This window comes from Pygocentrus nattereri, chromosome 24 (genome assembly GCF_015220715.1).
Source record: "Pygocentrus nattereri isolate fPygNat1 chromosome 24, fPygNat1.pri, whole genome shotgun sequence".
Taxonomy (NCBI): Eukaryota; Metazoa; Chordata; class Actinopteri; order Characiformes; family Serrasalmidae; genus Pygocentrus; species Pygocentrus nattereri.
This window is the reverse complement of record NC_051234.1, coordinates 17435877-17451664: the sequence shown is the minus strand read 5'-3', so window position 1 is coordinate 17451664 and position 15788 is coordinate 17435877. Positions and strand designations below refer to the sequence as shown.

Sequence of the window (15788 nt, the reverse complement as noted above, 5' to 3'; positions counted from 1 at the left end):
CTCATTGGCTATCCTGTATTGGGCCTCATTTAAAAACACTTAGGCCCAATCCCCTTTTTTCTTTTTAACCCTACCCCTTGTTTTTGAGTTTTTGTGTGTCGAGTTAAAAGGGGTAGTGGTTGAAATGGGACAACCCTCAAATAAAAAAAAATTTTAATAAAATAAAACATCACTTCATTAACAGCTACTAGCAGTGCTCTGAAGATGGGCTTTGTCGCCTACAGTGACAGCAGAGGAGGGCAAATTCCAGCTCCTCACTGATGGACATTTAGGGCATCATATGCTTTCAAAGAGGGGTACAAGATGATTATCTATTATCGGCCACCCACTAATTCTTTAGGCGTCAGTACTGCTGGATTATTTAAAGTGGAACAGGAATGTTAACTAGCTACCTACCATTAGCATGCTATTAGCAATTTGTATGCTTGTTATGAAGAAAACGACAATAATATATTGAAACCACATTAAATAAAAGATAATAAAATGGTAATCATGATTTTTAACGGAGAACATACATTTGTGTGTTTCTTTGGTCTCTTGTTCAGCCATGTTGCCTGTTTTCCAAACCTGGGTTTGGAAGGTCATGTAGCCCTAACGCTTCCATCTAAGTTACCCCTGTATGTCAACAAAAATGGGGACGCCCTAACTCTAGACATGAACGAGAAAAACAGAGGGCTAAGGGTTACGTGGTAGGGGCAGGGGTGAAATGGGATTGGGCCTTAGAGTTAAAAGGCTTCTTGTAATGTCAGTGTGAGAGGACGGGGCTAAGCTGCTGTAGGCAGAATACATGGATATATGTAAAATGGTTTTTGTGACGTCATAAAATCAGCAGATTTAAAACGATGTTTTTGCAGCTTAGTTTCCATATATGAGCCAGGGAATGAACAGAACAGTTTAGAACTTAAACAATGTTTACGATGCGTATTGCATCATACTCATTTAAAGCCAGGGGAACATTTTCATGACATGGGCCCTTTAACGCATTAAAATCCAAAAAATTCACCTAAGTCCAAAAGAGCACTGGAGATTTTGCTGTGTATTTTCAAAGAATAGAAAACATCATGAAACCCACTTATTCTGTGAAACACAGTGCAGACTGAGTTTATATTTGACTGTGTATTGGCAACTCAAACTGTTTCTGCTCAGATATGACCAAACTCTTCATCATCATGCAGGAGGAGAACAGCCGGAAACACACTGCCATGACAACCCAGCAGCTTCCACGGCCAAAAATGTGGAAAATAGATGACGTGCCAAGTTCATCAGTTGAATTAAGTATGCAGTTTGCATGCTGATGACAGTACTGTATGACATAAACAGAAAAAAAAGTTAATTATTGTATTACAGGCTCATCTGAGCATCATTTATGAACACACAGAACATTTAGGACTATTTGTCACAGACCTTAGCATGCCCTGATATCCAAATATCATGCAAACAAGTATTAAAGATAACTTGTTTATTGAATAAGCCAACCGTAATAGTAGAAAAACAAAGAGAGTGTATACAAAAAATTCATTTTAATTCATAATTAAATGTAATTTATAATGCTAGACTCAATGTTTGATGTTGCATATGAACAACAAGCTTCAAAGCATACCATTCACCACCCTGTCCAAATATGGAAACTAAACTTCCAAAACAACCCACTTTGAATTCACTCTTTCTGTGATGTCACAAAAACACATTTGCATATATCCACCTATTCCATCTACAGCAGTTTAACCACACTCACTGACACTGAAGGCATAAGGAGAGTTTCATCACTTCTTCTGTTTTTTAAATGAGGAATATACACAATACAGAGCAGTCAATCATAACAGACCTACTTATGTATACATCAGTTTTAAAGGCACAATATACAAGCTCAGTCATAGCTGTTTTTGATACATAAGACCACATAAATGCTATAAGTCGACCTCAGAGGAAAAAAACAAAATGCAAGAAAAGCACAGGATATGGGCCCTTTAAGGACTTGGTTTGGGGTTTGGAAAAACGAAAGGCCTATTTCGGGTCCCAGTTCCTCCAAGAGAAAAATGAGAAATCTAAAATCGCATCCAGATGTGTGATTGCATACAGTTACAGCCATCCAGAGTGAATGTTATGCAACTTATGATAATTCCTTCTTTTTTAAAATCATTTTTCTTTCTATTTGCTCCAGTAGTTAAGTCAATATAAAATGCTCAAATTGATTATTGATGTTGGGAAAAACCTACAGTGCATTTAATAGAACCAGTAAGAATAACATTGTGAATAATTGCTTAAAATACAGTACTTTTAGTGATATACAGAATGTATACAGTATTATACTATACAGTTTTAAAACTATATGCATAGACCGCTACTATCAGTGTTAATAATCCCATGCTTAACTGACTTCTTACTTGTATTGTAGACTTTAAAAGGAAGCTCCACAGAGTTTGCAGAAATGTCTGAATAATTTAGTGGTCACGATGTGAGCAAAGTCATTCAGAGTTGTTTGATGAGAAATGGTTCATTGTAATGGCTTTTCTGTCATTATAGAACATCTTTACAGTGATGGTGACAGGAACCAGGGATTGCGATGTCTACAACATAAATACAGCCATTTTGTTTACTATCCAAATCCACCAGACACCTTGTTTTCTGGGTTTTATGCGTAAAAAAGTGGTGAATTAGATGTGGACTTATAGTTCCTTTCACCACCACTGTGAACAGTTATGACTTGGTACGTTTCTGTAGAATGGAATATTTAAGAACAAAGCTTTCTGAATCGCTTTGTTTGGAGCTTAACCATTTACTAACTCAGAAATTTAGAAAAATCTGTGGAATTCCCCTTTAATCATTTTTCATTGAATGTTTACTAAACAAAGCACCAGTACTAGTCCACAAAAAAAGACTTGTTTTATTTTCAGGCTAGTCATTTTATTCTTTACTTTTATTTTGCTGATCACTGCTTATTATGCTGTTTACTGCTATTTTGCTGAAAAACTTTTATCGTTTTTTTTTTTCATCGTTTTTAAGTTTCAGATATATTTTTCTTTTCCCACGCTTTTTCAGACAAGCCCCGCCCCTCTTGCGTTGGGATAGGCTATTGACTCACAAGTCTTTCGCGAAACGAGGCGTTCTTGGACGGCGCAAATGCTGTATTAGCCAATCCCAGCACTGCAGGGGCTGGACTATAGAATCTTTCTGAGTTGACGCAATATGGCGGTGGAAAAAGATATAAAACTGAAATAAAAATAAAAGTAATTAAATTAAAGCTATGAGTTAACCTTAGTGCCAAAAGGGTATGGCGTTCCACAGCATGATAAATAAAAAATAAAATAAAAGAGTATAAAAATAAATTGAAATAAAATAAAATACAACGAAAGGAACTATTAGCCAATCCCGGTGCAGGACGGTGGGACTTGACGCAATATGGAGGTGGGAAAAACAAAAACGACAAAAATCACTAGAATAAATTAAATACAATAAAACGAACTATTAGCCAATCCCAGCGAAGCAGGGTAGGACTTTGACGCCAAATAGGGGCGGGAAAATACGTAATAAAAATAAAATAAAGATATATAAAAATAAATGGACAAAGAGTTGGGCGAACTACTGGCCAATCCCAGCTCAGGAGGGGCGTGGCTTTGCTGTTCCAGAACGTCGTGACTGTTTGTGAATATGAACACCTAGCCAATCCGCGCTCAGTGGGCGGGGCATGAACGAGCAGATCAACAACACGCAGTAGATCAGTAGCAGCCAAAGGCAACATGGCGGCGGCGCTGAGTTCCATTGCTGATTTCCCAGCGCGAAGGTCAGAGCCGGATCCAAAACACATCATTTAACCGCGGACAAATCCCTCCAATCCCCGCACTGTAAGTAATAGTACACTGTCTCTCCCTCGTGTGTGGTTTAAGGCGCTTTGCGAGGCTATTTTGTTTATTTCTTTATTTGTCCCTCCCCCCCTCAAAACACGACGAGGCTGAAGTTGGCTTCCTATTCGCATTTTTCGTTCCACCTTAAATGGTGCAGCAGCTACGTTCTGGCGTTCCAAGCGCCAGAACGTAGCTGCTGCACCTTTTAAGGTGGAACGGAGCATTCGAAGAAGAAGCTAACTTCAGCTTCAACACGAAGGGATCGTGTCCCGCTTGTCCATTAGCTGAAGCGGCGGTGTTGAGTTGGATGAGTTTCTCTGCTTTTCTTTTGCTTTTGGGAGCCATTTCCCAACAAGACTTTATCCCTGGGTGCACGGTTATACTTCATCGCAGGTGTGAAGGCTAATCCAATTGTGAAAGGTGCACATTCAGCTGCTTATTAGAGGAGTTGCTTTTTGCGCTGAAAGTTGAGCTAGCTAAGCTCGGCTAGCGGTCGGCGGTCCGTCGGCGTTACATGCAGTCCGGTTGAAAGCGCTACGTGAAGACGTAGCAGCTTTTAGGAGTACAGTACTCCGTGTAGATGATCACTGGAGCTGGTTTAATCCGAGAAGGTGTGCTTTAGAAAAGTTTTGTAGGGATGCTTCTAAATGCTTCATTCACTCTAACGAGCACTTCAGGCCTTCAGGACCTTCAGACTGACAGGATACAGTTTGATTTGGATGGACAGGTTTGCTGGTCAGTGTGGTCTTGTTCTCTAGCCCTGGGTTCCTTAACTTTTAAGCGGTAGTTTATTTTGGTTCTGGAGTTTTCATGTGACGTCTTGTTAGTTTGGTTGCTTCTCTCTATCCCCGTTGGTTTGCTAGTGTTAGTGTAAAGGAGAAGCTAGTGAGATTTTGAACTTTGGATCATGGGAAGAAGCCTCAGCACGTACAGCGAACAAGAATATTTGACATTTCTTTCGTCCTGCAGTGTGCAACAGTGTGACTTCAACTTTGTCAGCTTGGCTTCACAATTTTTTCTCCGTGCTGATTTCTTCAATGCGATTTAAAGGGCACATCATAAAAGACTGGCCTTTCTTCTTTTTTGGTAAAGTTTGAAGACATACCTTATTTACATTTACATTTATGGCATTTGGCTGACGCTCTTATCCAGAGCGACTTCCAGTTTGATCATTTTACACAGGTAGGCCAAGGTGGTGTTAGGAGTCTTGCCCAAGGACTCTTATTGGTATAGTGTAGGATGCTTGCCCTGGTGGGGGATTGAACCCCAGTCTACAGCGTCGAAGGCAGAGGTCTTAACCGCTACACTAACCAACCAACCTTATGTGGACATTAGCTGCTGCAAAAACAAGTCTGATTTGAAATAGCTGCATATGTCCACCTATTCAGCCTACGGAAGTATAGCTGAGTTATAAGGAGTGTTTCTGAATGTGAGAAAAGATTAAGTGATCCTAATTACTCCCACAACGGGGAAATCTCACCTCCGCATTTAACCCATCCGTGCAGTGAAACGCCACATACACTCTAGTGAGCACACGCACTCTAGGGGGCAGTGAGCACATTTACCCGGAGCGGCGGGCAGCCCAATCCGCAGCACCTGGGGAGCAGTTAGGGGTTAGGTGTCTTGCTCAAGGACACCTCAGACATGTACTGTCGGCTCTGGCGATCGAACCGGCGACCTTCCGGTCACAAGGCTGATTCCCTAACCTCCAGCCCATGACTGGAGAGTTAATTTACATAATAAGTCACAATTAAGACACTAACAAACATTTCACATATTTCTCATTCTAAGTCGTAGAGAGATTGAAAAATAGTTATGTAAAAATGAATTGAGTATGTGTGGTGTATAAAACCACACACATCAAAAAAGTGGACCCCAGGAAAATAATAACACACAACATGTACCATATTTGCCCTTTAGAGGAAATCTGTGAGATTTTGAATCCTGGTCATGAGAAACTAAGGCAATGTCTCTCTCTAATTTTTTTCTGTAAGGAGCAAAATAAGGCATTTGGAGGTGATGTGCTGCCTTGTATTACTATACAACTGTGTTCTTTCCTCATTATTATAGAGCGCTGCATGTTAGCTGCCTGAGATGCACAGCGTTGTGCCTGCTGTTCTGCTGATGCAGTCTACCCAGGAGATTTCATTGTTTTTATTTATTTTTCAAGTCTGTTTTATTTTGCAGGCAGCAGTGCGAGTCAGGCCTCTTTCTAAGAATTTTCCTGCTTTGGATGCTGGACAGCTTTAGCTTCAGCTTAGTTTTGCATCAGTCCGGTTTGTGGTGGCTTTTGTTTGGATGATGTTTCAGCTAGAGTTAGGCTGTTGACTTGAAGGGCAATTCCTCCAGAGTTTCAAAATTTCTGTATGCTTTCTATACCATTTCCATATTCTATATGCAGTCTTTCAGAGTGGTTTGTTGTGAAATGTGCCATTTTAACCAAGCCAGAATTGTTCATAGTGGTGATGATAGGAACCGGATGTCCACCTCTAAAAGCTCCCTCACAGAAAGCTATTTAAGTTATTATTATGAAATGTCTATAAATACACTGCCTGATGAGAGATTGTAAAGTACAGAGAGTTTATTTTGTTTAGATTTATCACAGTTTTACCCAGCATTACTTACAAAAACCCAGGAGATAATGTGTAGGTTCGCTGGTGGTATTGGTTAGAAAGCAAAATGGCTGTATGTGTTATAGACAAGATGACCCCTGGTTCCCATCAACACCACTGTAAAGAAATCTGAATCTCTACAATGAACCATTTCGCCACTTGGTATGTGTTTGTGTACATCTTGACCACTGAATTATGCAGTAATTTTGAAGAAATGGGTAGAACTTCCCTTTAACATCACTCTAGGAACAGATCTGATGGTTGCATTTATGTTAGAAATGGATACAAACATTGGAACAGCAAAACTGCTGATTTGCCAGAGCATTTTGAATTAAGGCCATCACATGCAAAGTTCTCCCAGGAAATAAATCAGAAACTCTTCATATAATTTCCTATCATTTTAGCCTGGTTTCTGTTGCTGTTGCATGCTTTCTTAAGTTCAAACCCAGGCCTGACTATTTTGTCCATTTTTCTCTGGAAATGGTTTGAGAAAGAGAAGCAGCAGGACCGTTTTGTTCCTCCGTGTCGGTCAGTTGTGCTGTTTGAATGCTTAGTCATGCTGGTTAGGCTGGTAAACAGAGCAGGTTGCTGGTTGTTGGAGAATAGAGGATTCTGCTGACTGAGGTCAGCTGATTTTAGTTGTAAGGCAGGCGCGGGCCTTTTGTAGAGCTTGGTTTCTTTTGGTCTAAAGTGGTCTCTCAGCTATTTTAAGGAATCGTGTCATTTATTCCAGCGCAGCGGACTTGCACAGTGATTTGTGGTGAAGTTCTATACCAGATTTAGTGTTTTTTGTTCTTCAAACCAACATCAAAGCATTTTCTTCACTGTGTGATCTAAGAGCACCACCACAGACCTCTCTTTCCCTTTTAATTAGCACTAATTAGCTTTGATCTGCATAGCAATATGACAACGTGAATCATCATGATACATTGTCACAATAAGCTTTTCTGAGTATGTTGTGGATATCAGTGCTTAAAGAACACTGCCCAATTACATTCTTCATTATAAAGTGTATAATTAGTCCTAATTGTTTAATTGGATTTAATGCTGAGTGCTGATTAAAAATAATTGTGTTCTTTGTTTTTGAGTTTTTTTTCTTGTGTAACACTGCTGTTATTTACTAGCTTATCAGCTTGATGCATGTTGTGTATCTTTTTTTTTTGGGCTGTATTGTCAAGCCCTAGTAAAGCAAGTAGTGCCGGTTTTGACTTGCTTTGCATTATATTGGTCGGTGATCGGTAATGATTGGCCTTATGGATGTGAATTGTGGCAAATTTCTTTTGACGTAGGTTGACAGTTCATCATTAACCGTGACTAATTTGCCAAACCACATCCAAAGCCATTGTGAAATATTTGATAAACGCACACTTATTAGCATGCACGACATCCGAACAGTTTAATTAGCACAGAGGCCGCGGTCTAATATTCAGAGAACAATTAATAAACGATATGTTATGCAACCATGGGGAACGAAGGCTAATGTCATAGAAACAATTAATAATTGATATTTTATGCAGCTACCGAGGCTGAAGGTTAATATCACGAAAATGATTAATAAACAATATATTGTGCAGGCCTGAAGGCTGAAGACCATCATAATAACGATTCATTAGCAATACATTGTGTAGTCTCAGAGGCTGCAGGGCAGTATATTCATAACAGTAAACGTAAACGATGCTTGGTGCAGCCAAAGAGGCTATAGGCTAATATTGTGATGGCGATTAAGAAGTGATATATTGTGCAGCCCTAGAGGCTAAATGCTATATCGCAATAATTATTAATAAACCATTTATTGTGCAACTTTGAGAGCTGTAGACTAATATTGTGATGTGATTAATGAATGATATATTGTGCAGCATTAGAGGCTGTAGGCTAATAGTGTGGTAGCCATTAATAAACTGTTTATTGTGCTGCTTCGGATGCTGTAGGCCAATATCACAACAACTGTTGATCAGTATATTGTGCAGCCTTACAGGCTGATCACTGTCATTTATGCATTGAAAAACTAAATGTGGCTATTTCTCTAGTGGATTCCCTGGTCACACGACTTTCCAGGCGGCTGTGTGGAGGGCGGGAAGGGAAGTGCTAGTTCACGTGCAGATGCCATCAGGCAGCCATGACTTCATCCTGGAGCTGCTGACCTTTGCCTCTCTTCATTGATTGAGCCGTTTCGTCACACTGGTTGGTGTTAGCCATTTAAACTTTGACCTCACTGTTTAAAACCTGTAGAACAGCTTCTGCTGAAGTCTCAACATTACTTCTCCACATGCTTGCCCCGTTCCAGTTCTGGAAGGAAGCCGCTTTGGTTTTACTTTTGTTTTTTCTATCAGAAAACTAATCAGTGTTATGTAATAATGATTTGAAGTTAGGATGGGTTTGTTGGGTTATTATTAGTCTGCCAACTTGGGCTGTTAAAATCAATGAATTGAATTGATGGTTAAAAAATATAAATTGAAATTGTTGTTCTGGAGGAATCTGCAGTGGCAGCATGATGATACTCAGACTGCACTCATTTACAGTATTACAGTTTAGAAATAAAGTGCATCCCTGATTTTTTTTTTTTAGAATTAATTTTTCGATGCACTTTGAACACAGAAGGTGGACTCTGCCTTGTAAACATTTTATTGGTGAAGAATCACTCCTAGTAAGTTGAGAAAGTTACTGCTTTGGAGAACTTTTTACAAATGGAGAGTTTGTGTATGTATATTTAAATGAAGTCTTTCTAAAGGCTTCCCAGAGTTTTACCTTTCTCTGTGCATCATCATGGCAGTGAAACACAAAAGATAGGCAAAGTGTATAGAAGTTGTTTACACATTGCTCTTTAATGATGGTAAAATGGTGGTAAATATGAAAATGTAAGTTTTTTGGGGGACTATTTTGCCTCACAAGTTCTCAGTCATCAGGAAATGTATGCATAATCATAGCATGTGATAACTTTGTGAGGGAGCTTCCCGTCATCCCTGCTGTAGACTTTTTACCTTTTTTTTTTTTTTTTTAGAGCATTTTTACACCATCTTAGATGTACATCTTAACCATTTAATTATTTTGAAAATGTAAAATTGGTGGAATTCCCTTCTTTAGGATGAGCGTCTAAAAGCAGGTGGTCATGCAGCAGTTCAGCTAAATAGTAACGTTTATAAAATCCTGGGCCAGAAACTGGATTCAGGATCCAGATTAGTAGAGCTGGTTTATGGAGTCTCTGTGGAATCCAGTAACTTTCCAGCCGTAATGTTCTTCATTCAGTCTGAGGATTGCCATAACCGCATTATTCTGAATTGGCCTAATTATAAGAAAGCAGGAAAATGATGACCTTCTTGTCCGGCCTGATTAGCTCTGAGCTGAAATGAATGTAATTTCTTTCTCTCTCTCTCTCTCTCTCTCTCTCTCTCTCTCTCTCTCTCTCTCTCTCTCTCTCTCTCTCTGTTTGTGTGTGCTGAGAATTTTGTTAATGTCTCAGATTATGGTGGGTGCAAAGGGCAGAGAGTAAACCAGCTCTGTGTAAATCACACTGCTACTGCTGTTCCACTGCAAAGTGCAATCATTCGGTGCCTCTTTAGGGGGTCGTCATGCTTAACGACTGACGAATGATTTAGGGCTTAAAACCTGATCAAATAATCAATTCCAGTTAATTTGTTCTGATTCTGCAGGCTAACACTCTTAAAGGGGAAGTACATTTTTAAAAAAGTGGTGATGGGAACCAGGGGTTGTGATGTCTATAACACAAACATAGCCATTTTATTTGTCATCCAAAACCTCCAGTGAACCTTCATGTCTCTACTGACTTTTTTATATGTACTATCAATGATGGGGAGAATAGTGTAAAATCTGGGAGGGGAGCTTTCTTTAGGATCTGTTTAGCCTCAGATAGGCTGCCCAGCCAAAGGGAAATACCACCACATTTTAAAACCTTAATATAATTAAAAGGTTAATGTCAATACAGTCATTCAGAGTGGTTTGGTGTGAAATGCTCTGTTCCATAGAAACATACTCAGAATTGTTTACAGTGGTGGTGATAAGAACCAGATGTCCACCTCCAAAAACTCCTTCACAGAGAGTTACAACATGAAATGGATCTGAATACAGTTCCTTATGTAGAAATTTTGAAAAGAAATCGCCCTTTTCACTCCCATTCAAAAATTATATTTACTACTCATTTCTAAAAACTTGATATTACAGTTAGTCAAGTACATCATTTAATACTTCTGTTTTGTTTCATTGAGAAGTGTACAATTCTTTTTTTTTTTTTTTTTTTTGAATATGCTTGGATAAGTAAGCTAATACTATAATCACTTTGAATGTTGAAGCAAAGTAATCACACCCCTCCCTAACCCAGTTTCTTGATTCTGGGTGTGGATGTGTGGGTGTTTTATGAATGGTGAAAAGCTCAGTCAGTTTCCTGATCTCATGATGAATCATATCATATTTACATTATATGTGTTAATATATGTTAAGGGTTACATTTTCAGGCTTGATGTGAAATTTTGAATGTTTTTGAGGTCCATTTCTAATATTCTTTCAGACATAGATGGTTTGACATGGGCTGAGAGAAGTTCTACAGTTTATAAACACTTCAGGACATTTGAGAATGGGAGTGTCCATAGTGTATAGCCTTGCTCCTGTTCACTTTACTCTGATAGGCTGTCTGATTTTGACCATGAGCATTGATTTCAATATAAGATCAGACCCTGTAGAGACCAAGAGACTAATCAGGTGTACAGCAGTTGTTATTGCATTGTTACTGTTTTTACATCATTTTTATACCATTTGAAATCTCCAGATGACCTTTACACGGTGTGAACATTCCAAGTTGAATGGACCAACAGTAATCATTTATAATAAAACCTCATTATGTTACATGCATGTTAAGGTTAAAGGGAAGTTTATCAGACTTTCTGCATAAATCAGTGGTTGAGATGTAAACAAAGGCATTCAGAGGGTTTGGATGTGAAATAATTCATTGTAGAGGCTGTAAAGCTTAAATGTTTTGGTGAGTTGATATTTTATGTGTAAAAATTCAATTTATCAACCTAGAGTTTGTGCTGTAGAGCACCTGGTTAGGCAGTGAGCTGTGACAGTAGCAGTGCCCTGACAAGTGTGCTGAGTGGTGGAGACCTATGAGCTGAGAGAGAGAGGTTTATTCTACATGCCTCCACAGTGGTGGAATGAACCACTCTTTATATATAATAAATCTCTCACTATACACACATACCTTCTGTGCAGACACCTCGCTGTAGGGTGAACATGTTTCACGGGCCATTCTCACTCTGGTCTTTAGGTTATAATTGAAATATATTAGTGCATTTTAAATATATTAAATAGAGGTCTGGGGGCGTAAAGACACTGCTGGTGGCAATAGAGTTTAAAACAAATTTTTTTGGCTAATGTATTTAAACACAAATGACGAGGCTGATGTCGCAAACTCGCAGTGGAAGCTTATACCCCACCAACTAGCACTGTGCTCACCGCATGTCTAAATCAGTGCTTCACATATTGCACTGCATTGTGTTTAATTAAACAGAACTGATTGTTCTTTGTGTATAATGAAATGCCCAGTTGTGTTCAGGTACTGACCATATTCATCATTTACTCAAAAAGGCGTGTTAATTTCTCAATAACGATGAATATATTCATATTGCTCGTCCCTGTTTTAGTCGATATTTCCAGACAACAGTCTCAGAATCTACATTATAAAGTCTATTAGAGATTACTGAACAACTCTACTCTGCTTTGGGTGCTTTTGTCCACTACTATGGTGAACAAAGATGTCTTGGCTGATTGGCTGTATTTAAAATGATGAGGTAATTATATGAATGATATAATAATATTTTCCTTTTAAAGTGGTCAGTTCTTTGTGATTTCGGTCTCAGTGGTGATGGGGTCCGGTGTGCTGAGTGGGCACGCTGCTCTGAGCTGTGAGTCTGCAGCTCCGGTGTCTGGTGGTGTTCCTCACTGCAGTGGTGGATTTTCTGCTTGAATCAGAGTCTGTTTTTGGCAGTCGACCAGGCGTGTGATCTCTTTGGCATTGAGTGAGTATTGGCACCATTTCAGGAAACCTCTCTGTCTTGGTGGTGGGCAGATTGGGGGCTGAGGAACTGAAGGAAATTCTGCGTTATACGGAAAGCCGAGTGCAGGGCAGGTGAAGCCGAGGTGAACTGGGGGTTGAGCTCCCATTAGACTCGACATTTCTTCTCTTTCACTTCATAAAGGAGGTGGAACACGAGGCCACGTGGTAGTCCAAAGTCAAACTGTGGGCAATTGCCTATATATGCCCATATATCTGCATAAAAAGACCACCAAGACTCCCAGCAACTTCAACTTTCCTTCCACTTTCACTTTCGGAATCCCTGGTTGTAGTGGTGAGTCAGATTTACAGCCTTCATTTGATGTTCCTTAGTTCCTCGTTCTAATGAAGCTTTACTTTTGGTTCTTTTTTGTTTCATATATGATCATTCTGTATTTCTTCTGAAACGTATAATTATGTATAGATTTTGGGGACGTTGGAGGCGTGTGAAAACATAGCACCCACACCCACATGTTCTAGTTTTGTATTGTTTCTGTTTAGTTTTCTAATAACTGACTTTACATTAGCGTGACTGATTTTATCAGCTTTCTTCATTGATTGGTTCAGTGTGAATGTTCCCTTCCAAATTTGATCCATTTCTTGTTGGTAGATTCTCAGGTGGTAGATACTCCATCTGTCTGTTCATATATCTAGGGTCTGAAGAGTATTTTGTGTCTTATCAATGCTGACATTAGAGGCTGTAAAGTTTATTAATGTATTAATATTTTATTTATCAGTTATACATAGTGTGCTTAGCTGGGGCTGGACAAGATCATGTTTATTTTTATTGTAATAATGTACTGTATATTATATAAATAGTGCTGCTCATATACAGTTGACCAGAAGAAGGCATGCTATCAGTATGATTCAGCTTGATCAGGCTTGGCTGTCGCTGTTGCAGCTCCACACATTATGCTATGAATTGTCGTGACATTGTAGAACGCAGCAACTTGCTAAGACACGTCTATGTAGTACCTGTAAAATTCAGGCTGATCAATCAGGCTCTGTTCTTATGATTGCAGCCCAAACAAATGTGTGTCAGGATGGTGGCAGAACACAGAAGCTTATATGACAAACAAACGCTGACTATAAAAATGTGGAGGTTAAAAACAACATATGGCAGACGAGCGTTAGGAGTTAGTTAGGGCTGACGGTGTGTGTTACAGCAACTCTATGTAACTCAATTGCTCCATTTTAATGAGAAGAAAAAGAAGCAGAACCTTGAATTCCCCTGCTGGCCTATGGAAATACCTGCAAAGTCGCTCATCATGCAGCTTCAACCAGATCTTGTAAGAGGCAGTGGGATTCCCCATGTTGTCTTTTTTTTTTTTTTTTTTTTTTTTTTTTTTTTTTTTGGTAGAATTGGATGTATCCAGTGTTGGCACCACTTAGTTGCAGTGCTTTAAAGAAGAAACTTTTCAGATTCTTTAGACAGAAAAATGCTTTGAACTTGGTGTGAAGGTCCTACTCGTTAAAATTGCATTTGTTTTTTTCATAAAAAGTCATATTTAACGTGAAAAGGCCTTAACAGTCCAGCCCTGCCCTCGATCAGTATCGGCTATTGGCTGGTAAAGCTAAAAGCTGATCGTAGTAGAGACTTTTCTTCACAGTGGTGGTGGTGGAAACCAGGGGTTGTGATGTATTTATTTACTATCCAAAACCACCAGTGGACCTACACATGTCTTCTGAGTTTTTATATAATAGTGATGATGATGGTAAAATAGTGATAAATCTGCAAAAAACTGTATTTGCATGTACCCCCCTGCCATCAATGGATTTAGAAATATTGAAATTCTTAAAACTATCGCAACTTAAGTGTCTCACATATCAGTCACCATAACACGCTGAATAGCTTTTTCATCTTAACCTTTATTATGCAGCAGTTTTGAAAAGTTGATGGGATGCCCTTTTAAAAGCTAAAATTCTTGTTTTCTTGTTAAGTTTCTCTGCTAAAACCTGTTTCTCTGGATGATGTTTATCAGCAAAGTGGTTCCTGTAGACTGCCGCACTGTCATCTAGCCTGCACTATAAATTGGGCTGCACGGCTAATTGCTCTTCCTTGCAGTGCTTGTTGGGGGACAGGGGGTTAAAGAGCCACAAGAACCAGCAGTCACCAGGCAAACAGAGGGAATTGGGGGAGCGGCAGGAAGACAGTCTCTGTCCTGAAGTCCACATTTGTGATTTGTGGTCTTGCTTAGGTGCACACTTAAGTGACATGTTTCCAAATTTAGCAAGCCCTCGTTAAGACTGCAAGCATGTGGGTCTGTGTCAAGCTCTTGAGGAGCGTGGAAGTGTGGAATTTCTCAGGATTTAAACATGACGATTCCAAAAATGCATTGGAATGTCAGAAGTGCAACTGTGGGATATACAGCCATATGCAAAAGTTTGAGCACCCCTGGTTAAATTCCATGTTTTTGTAGATTTCCTAAGTGAATGAGTTAATCCTCTGCACAGGATACACAGTTACTGGTAAACTCTTGAATTTAACAACAACAAAAAAAGAACCCTAAAATGTGGCCTGTTCATAAATTATGGCACTTTTTTTTGTTATGCTCAGCAAAGAAATATGCAGTATATTAGTGTAGAGAAAGTGGAATGCATACATTCACTGCGGAGAATGTGTTTTCACTTGGACAGACAACAAAACATTGAATTTGAGTGAGGGTATTAAAAGGTAAAAAAACAATACTACCAGAAACTTTGAATGCAATCACTTATATACAGCACTCTGTGCTGCACTAAATCCAATTATACAGGACTGATTATGCTCTCTCTGTAATGAAACCTTCAGCTGGCTAATGGGGTGATTGTAATCGCGTATGATTGACAAGATTGATGGTGCTTGAAAGGTGAAGGAAAACTGACAGAGAACTAGACCGGATGCCTAAAGGGGAGGGAACTGGTGGCGGGAATCTGTCAATTGTTTTATGAAGGAGAAACGGTGAACTACGTATTGCTGGGCACACTGAGTCACACTGAATGTATATTAACGTTGTCAGACTAATTATAATGTAGTTTAATGTGGAAACTTTCAAAAGAAACCCACAACGATAAAACAATGTCGGTTTCATTCACATGAACAGGCCACTGCTGAAACTCATGAAAGCCACGCTGAAGATGATTACAACCGTTAGGAATAAAACCTGATTGTTTTGCTTCCTAATGGGAATTGGCTCGATGATTGCCATTAGAGACCATTAGGAAACGAACAACTGTATATGGAATCAGTCCCAGAACACCTGACTGAATGATTTGAATCCCTTACACTGTAAT

General features: G+C 39.2%; 1 protein-coding gene across 3 annotated transcripts in view; it reads left to right on the top strand.

The window, feature by feature from the left end:
* Positions 1-3720: 3720 nt before the first annotated feature.
* Positions 3721-15788, top strand: part of ncoa2 (nuclear receptor coactivator 2) — a 111769-nt gene continuing 99701 nt past the window's right edge. For 2 of the 3 annotated variants that reach the window (XM_017696203.2, XM_017696201.2), the window contains exon 1: positions 3721-3842. The gene's annotated coding sequence lies outside the window, so the exon portion shown is untranslated. Of the gene's footprint in view, positions 3843-8481; positions 8636-15788 lie in introns of all 3 variants that reach the window. The other variant, XM_017696202.2, reaches the window with a different exon arrangement.